The following is a 7,933-nucleotide window of genomic DNA, read 5'->3' as shown; positions in this document are numbered from 1 at the left end:
GCAAAACCTTCCTCCTACTATGTTTTAAGAGGTATCTTTCCTGCTCATACTATCTTTTCTTGTAATTATCTCTCAACAACTTCTTGGTTAAACTCTACAGTTATTTCGTGCCTTCACAATACAAATGGCCCAGATATAATGGTGACCTACCAGAGGTTGTCAGTAACGAAGTACGTCTACTTTTTCGAAGTACTCAGGTAGTTTTCCTTTACTTCTGGTACTTACTCAAGTAGATCTGATATTCTCTACTTCTACTTCTACTTCGTAATATTTTTTTTTGAAGTTTGGGTTTGAATTTACAAAACAGATGATTACAAATTGGAAATCGCGTATCAAATCAGTAATTTGTCTCCAACATAAATACCCTGGAGTCCTGACACCGCATTGAGTCGCTCGCACCGCGACAACTATTCGCTGAGTGTAACGGCGTTTTGGGCTACTTTTCTGCCATCCCCTATTCACCCTCGAAAATCCTTACTAGAGTGAATGATGATCATACGCAGTAAGGAATTCCAATTCGCATGCATAATTGCATACTCACTAACACTGTCCAGTGTCCAACTTCGCGGCCCGATCAACGAACTATCACGAAAGAACGAGTATTTGTTCATCCGATTCATAGCAACAATGAGATGGAATTTATCGGCTCATGCTCGCCATATCGACATGTGCAACGAAATCACGTTTTTATACTCTCTCTCCTTTCGCGTAATGCATAGTGATCATTATTTTCGAACCGTACAATTGGCCAAGAAGGTTGTGCTGATGATGAAATTGAGGGTATGCCGAATACCCATAATATTCACAGGCATATCTAGCATACCGAGGTTCAGCATTAATGTATGAAAATTGAACATTGAACATATGACCGCTCTGCTGTTAAATCTCCAGGAACATGGTTAGTCGGATAAGGTTGCCCGAAAGAGGAAAAGATTCTTAAAATTAAGATAGAGGTAGATAGCGTAGTGGTATAATCCGCGGCTGCAACACCAATGGGTGCGGGTTCGAGTCCGACCGAGGTCGACTTCAGACTTCCGATATCGAAGTGTTGGAGGTTTACCTACACACAAAAAAATCTGGTAGATTTACAAAGAAATTTCTGTAAATTTTACAACGAATTACCGGTCGCAGCCAATAGCAGCGTGTAGCTTGTCATTTTACATTTTGATACGTAATATTACATTAATTTAGCTGCTAAGTCAAGTTACCAGAATTTCTTCGCAAGGTTACTGACAGTTACTCGCTACGGCATTTTACCAAGCTATTGGCAAAATTGATTAGCTTCCAAGCCCCAGCAACCAGTGGATACGTGGAAGTGCATGTCACTGTGATATCATTCTCGTTGCGATTTGACCTGATTCAACCTCGTTCGCGAGACAGGATTAGGTCACACGGAACTGGTTGACCCTCTAGTACCAATTTCGGTATAGTGCATAGTTGGGTGCAAGAAGCAGCTGACAATGTAGTTACACCATAGACATTATATTAAGGCTATGGCTACACGGTCGGTCTCGGCGGTTAGATTTGTTGTAACAGATAGAGCTAATGAGTTACAAAAATCAGTTTAGGATATATAATCTTATTCCTGAAACTAGAAATATCAGCACAGCAGGCTCAGTTGACCATTTCTTAATGGCGGACACGGCGACCTATAATAGGTTACCTTAGGTTGCGCGTTGCGGGTTTTTCTGAGATTCGTAGTAAACATCCAACAATCAACTGTGACATCACAAATAGCGTCCGGTTAGGTAAGTAAGTAGGGAACCACACGCGGATCAATAAATATCAATATATACGAAATTAGATGCAAAAGAAAGGGACTATAGGTGTTGATAGATGTTTCTGTATGAAAAACCAACCTGGATTGAACATTATAGCGTGGACAGTAAATATTATTGGTGGCATATGTGAGCGGATGAATATCACTTATTTCAAAGTCGTCTGCGTGTCGAGCCGAGTAGCCGACTGGTCGGCCATTAATATTGAGCTTTGAGCATGCAAATGCTAACGGTGCGAAGCTTGTGACTTGTGATTGAAGAAAGTAGAGACTTTCGTTGAAGACTCCCAGGACTGATGAATGGGATGCGCATCGCAAAAGGTACAGTAGCCTACTGTATAGTATTAGTTACCGTGAATATCTACGACTGTGCACACCACCCGGATGACTTTGGTTTCATGATTTAAATATTTCAGCCGCCCCATTCTCTATTTTGGGATATTGGTCGACTTGTATAATGACCTGCGACACCACATACTCTGCCGCGGAGTAGTTGAAACTGTTAGCTTGTTATTGACATTTATCGGGTCATAGCTTAGATATGTTTTCATCCACTGCTCGATATGTTTGGCTCACATGCCGCATCAAATGAGGCACCTTTTCTTTCAATACATTGATCATTTAAGTCATGAATATCTGCTATATCATGTCAAATGAGGAGTCGTCAACTCACAATGTACCAGTACCGGTACTTCAAAACTTGTTATATTTTTGTTAGCCTATTTGTCTTGGTCTTTATAAGTCATGTCTAGGTTAGCAACCTGGCTTAGTATAGCGACTTACGCATGAATTATTTTTAGTGGAACTGCAAGATACTAGTCACACAGAAGGAATGAAGACGAGAAAAAGAAACAATTGGAAGTTTATCCGGCGTTGGAATTAATTCACCTTTTCTTGGGATCACTCGTGCTATATTTGCATGCCTCCTAAACAAGAATTATACCTCCAGAAGCAATACTTTTTCATCGTGAATCATGAACGAATATACAGTTGTCCTAATGTCGTCTTGAGAGCGTGAAGAAACTTTTGCGGTATTTTGGCATCGCGTTGCTTTGGATAGGTATGGATGTAGGCTGAGACGTGAATTTACAAGCTGGCATGTAATCTGATTTACAAGGACAGCATGTAGGGTTGTAGGTGGGTAGGTAGGTAAGGCGGTAAAATTACAGTCTCGGTGGTAAATGTACAGAAGAAAATGTAGATTGAATATACCAGAGGTGACTGTAACATTACAGTCTGGCATGTAAAGTTAGATTACCGGACGGGTGTAAGTTAAATTTACATTGAGTGACGGTAATGTTATATTACTGCCAAGTGGCTGGCCACCCTGCTTCCAGACATTTCGCGGTAAATCGAGGTAAATTTTTTTTTCAGTGTAGGCTCCTCCTCGCCACCTCATCCGCGTCAGCAGTGTCTTACAAAAAGCCTAAAGGTGGGCCGTGCTATAAGTCGGCAGTGACGGAAAATAATGAAGAATCGCGGCTTGGAGTAAATGACTATATATCGTAGTCGACTAACACCATGAATACCACAAAACAAACAAAACAGTTGTATTTATTTTTCACAAAGTTGCACTAAAAAGTTGCATTTGTTTACAAGTTGCTTTAAATTATTAGGGTATGAGATACTCGAATTGATCCGTATTCAAGGCATTGTAGCAAAACTCAGTGTTGGCAATTTCAAAAACGCCTGAAAAAATTGATCCAGTAAAAATATAATTTTCGGCGGTCTAGCCTGACGTCAAATCAGAAAGGACCTCATATTTTACCGACAGTGAAATAATCAAGCGATCTATTTACATATGGTGCCAAATAGTGCCAGTAAAAAGTTAGTTGCATGAAAAATAGAATAAAACTTGCGGTTCACATATACCTAGTACCCAGGGTTACACGGAGAACACTGAATGTAATTTGAGAGAATGGTAGTCAAAGAAGTGTAATATGACGAAGCATAAATTCGATTGAATTTTACTAGATCTTATAGGGAACAAGTGAATTTAACACAAACAAAATTTGTCGTATAAGCGAGAAAAAATGGTGGAAATGTAGTGTAGAGTAATCTGAACTTGAGGGTATTAATGTAGTGTACGTGTAAAAAGGATAATTGCTAGAAACAACCATAAATTGCTAGAAGAATAATTCGTCGGCCATTTTGAATGAGTCGAAATATGAACTCGACGCCGCGGCTATAATCAGCGAACTGCGGCAACATTTTAAAATCTGGCCCGATAGAGTGAATATCCGTTAAAGCTTGTTGACGTGCGATGCAAATTCAGGAAATTATAAGGAGTCAAATTTCATAATCGATGCCATATGGTAACTAGAATGAGATGCGAAAAACTATCGTTGCAGCAAAGTTAATATGAGGCGTGCAGCCGACTGTTAATTTACTAAAGAAATGTGACCTGTAGTTGTATTTTTGGACCCTTTTAAACTCCGCGAATTTGTGACTATTTGGTGAAAGAAAACATAAAGTTAACTCGACGTTGAATTCCCAGCCGGCCAAGATTCGCGGCTAAGCCGATTACAGTTCAGACGTTGAGTTACAAGATAATTATAATACGAATGTAGCAAATAGCCACGACCTATGAGAGCTACGCGTAGCCTTGGAGATACGTTGCGAATGCAAGGAATTCATGACCTTTTGAATTGCTGCTGAAAGTATTCCAATAAATTCATGGCAAGAAAACCAACAATGGTACGTGATCCTAAATTTGAACCCAATTTGGATTGTTATTTACGCCGGTGATCAGTGCAGTATATTGGCAATCGTTGGCATATGATGTCGCTTGTATTTGACACAACGCGCGAGAATATATGTATTCTGATTTCGCCCGTACAAGGAAGATACAATAATCGCCAAATTGCCGTGCGGTACTCTCTATATTAGCGGTCGGGAACCTATGGCTCGCGAGCCGTATATGGCTCTTTTGCCAAATAAATATTTTTTTACAGCAACTTGTTAGTAAATTTGTTAGTAAATTTTCATCACGGCCACAATTATTATTCTCGTGAGCTTTTGTAAGCCTACATGTCTTTGAGAGGTAAAGACAATGCCGTTTTCAGAGTTAGGGGCTCGGACAGCCCTTTTCGAAATCCCCAATTTATCCCCAAATTGAAGTCACTGTCGCGCCGGCGACATGGTGATGCCCATAAATGACAACGTAGTTATCAAATATATATGCGCACCGTTTTCCTGATCTACTGCGCGAAATGAACTGCCGTGGAACTTGGAAGTGACATTCACAATTACAAACAACGCCATAACTATCCACGTTCTTGATTGGTATGTCGTTTCGTGACACCGGCGATAAAATATAGGCATGAAGCGCAGCGTTATATGTTCGCGCCAAATACTGTCAGAATTGAGAAGTCGATCAGTATTTAGATTTTCTGAATCAGTGCGACAGTTACATTCAGTTCACATCAGTTATTATAAATTCCAAGCTATTTACGATGACTTGCGGTATCAATGCCGAAGTTTGGCCCGTCTGTGCCTTACCTATCGCATCGGGCTGTATTTTCGAATAATAAATATGCAATTCGCCTAATTTTGAAAGGAAAATATTCAAAATTCAGTCATTCATTAACATCGATAGAAAATACCAATAGTAATTGAAATTGTCGCAATTTTCGTTCACTCATCGTAGCAATAGGTGTCGAACTGCCTCGCTTGCCTCCCCTGACCCCATGTCACTGATGTATCACACCTTATATTGGCTATATACGGCTGTAGCGGACATGTTGGCTCCATTTACGCATGTGATCATGTGCTGTCGCATTTAAAAGGAGCGTCACGACGAAGCTACGTTCTCGTAACTCAAATTTCGCATGCTTGAATACGGCTACCCGCATGATTAGTAGGAATTTTTACAGAGAAAATGAGGCGCATACGAGGAATCACAGGTGCTACCATGTCGTCACAAATTTTCAATTGTGACGTAACAGTTGATCGACATGCGAGTTCTGAATTAGTTCAAGTAGTTTGAATTCAAGTAGATTTACTGAGCGGACCTTTTCGGGCGTAATCACATCGCGGATCGAATTTCGAACGGTCGAGGTTTGTAATCCTGGTGACAGAGGTCGCGGCAATGTGGCCATATTTAGGAGTGACAGTCCTGAACTTCAAAGGTGCCAAGGTACAAATTCTCATAATGGATGCCACATACTGCGAAATTGGCAGTAGATGTCTGATGTGAGCCAGCTACACTGGTTTGCTGGTTGGTTGCGCAACATGAAATAACGATATTGCCATATGTTTGCTGTATAATAAACCCGCGTGAACCTACTGCCACTTCCTGACTAGGAGTTTCGCGAACGATTGATCTAAGGTAACTGAAATATAATGAACCCACGCCCAACTACCTATCTCATGCGCCCGGTATAATTCTATAAAAAAAAACTATTTGGCATTTATTTATTCCTTCGAGGAGCTTCTTGGAAGTACAGAACTTCAATATACAATTAAATAGTATATTCATATTGAAATGAACCCGAATATTTTCGTCTGACACTCGTCAGGGGTAATCGTCAGCAACTAGTAGAGAATTGGAAAGAACATTGTATATCAACAATCGCCTTCGAGGCAAACCGAAAGGAACATACCTCTTGCTCCAGTAACCAGAAATGTCAACTGTAAGGCAACACTTTTCGTCATAAGGGCAGGGGTGTTTCACAAATTTTGACCAAATGCAAGTGAAACGATCTTCGCACTGCGACATTGCCTCTGGCGTGAATCTTGTGCGCCGTTAGTGATGCGTGCAAATAATCTAAAAAGACCCTGATTTACGAACAGCGCTTGGCCTAGTTATATCCTGAGAATAGCGTAAGGAAAGACCCAGAGGTAGACAAAAGATCCATGAACTTGCTATGCCTCAATATAACGTAAATAGAACAATCGTTAAGACATAGGTTATCAATTTATGTGCCGTAATCCAGTTTAGGAAAACCTCGAATGAACTTGTGTGCGCAAAATGAAACAACAGCGCCCGCCGGCGGCCTAAAGGAATAGGTAAGCGATAGGGGTCCTTTTGATAAAAAAAGGGGGGCTAATTGTGATTCTCAAAGTCGGCGCTTCAGCCAATTATGGGTCAACGGGGCTTGAGTCGTATAGGGTATAGCTCTGACGCCTAAAAACACTGAGATCTTGCAGTTTTGGCTAGGCTTCGCATGGAAATCCGAATTGAAGAATTCTTGTATTTAGACGTTGTGACGTGTGGGTTGCTGAGTAAGCTTGTGAAAGAAAACCTAAATAGGATACCTACTTTACAAACAAAAAGTAAAGTATTTCCCTGAGCGGAGAAAAGGTGATTGCAGCGAGCAAGGTACTGCAAGGTATTGTGTTTTGACGCAAAATCAAAATGGCGACTGATGTTTTTATCCAAATAAGGAGCCGTGCACGAATCGTGACACTTGGTCATTTCTGTTCGCGCACGAAACCGTTATAATGGGTCATTAATAATGATGAGGTAGATTATCTCGCACACGAAGTTGTGCCATTTTGGTAGCTAATAGAGCCGAAAACAATTAGTTAATGGCCGCAGCTGAAACACGAACAACTACTCATAAAAGAATAAAGAAAGAAATACCTCTTCACGAACTGGGCCCGAAACTGATAACCAGCTGTGGGCGAAAAAATGTTAGGTTGTTTTTGAATCAGAAATGCATATAAGCCGCCTCACATCACCATCTATCCAGTCCAATTCGGACTCCAACACGAAGCGGAGGAATTGAAGCTTAGAAAGACCGCATCTACGCACGGACGAGGCTGGCATTGTTGCACCGAGGTTACGTCATCGAAGATCAGAGCGTATGTATATTTAAGTTTATTCAGTATTTGATTCAAGATAAATGACCAATTAATTTGTCCTACACCCAGTTGGCAAAGTGCAGTGACTTTGCATCATCATGCATACTTCGAAAATTCAATTTGGCTTGAATGATGACTTGACGGTACTTGGCTGGGCTCGGGTCGAAATGTGTAATGTCTCAAGGTGACTCGTGACTCGAAGGTAGTGGTTTGATCTCCACACTGTTCTGAGGTCACAAGAGTTTATGGTTATAGCTATTCTGGAACACAGTGCAACTGTATAAAAAGTGCTAGTCGTTTTGAATTCAAATAAAGGGAACGCTGAAAGACAGAGAGGGTCCGAATTAT

The 7,933-nt window shown here is 40.8% G+C and overlaps 1 long non-coding RNA gene across 1 annotated transcript; it reads left to right on the top strand.

Annotated features, from left to right (window-relative positions):
• The first annotated feature begins 1,052 nt into the window (after window positions 1-1,052).
• LOC145447040 (uncharacterized) lies at window positions 1,053-2,760 on the top strand. Its single transcript, XR_013917422.1, has 2 exons — window positions 1,053-2,098; window positions 2,578-2,760. It is a non-coding gene; the product is annotated as an uncharacterized LOC145447040 (long non-coding RNA).
• Window positions 2,761-7,933: the final 5,173 nt, after the last annotated feature.

This window comes from Botryllus schlosseri, chromosome 9 (assembly GCF_051294905.1).
Source record: "Botryllus schlosseri isolate E-star chromosome 9, Bs_hap1, whole genome shotgun sequence".
Classification (NCBI taxonomy): domain Eukaryota; kingdom Metazoa; phylum Chordata; class Ascidiacea; order Stolidobranchia; family Styelidae; genus Botryllus; species Botryllus schlosseri.
This window is presented reverse-complemented; position numbering and strand designations above follow the sequence as displayed.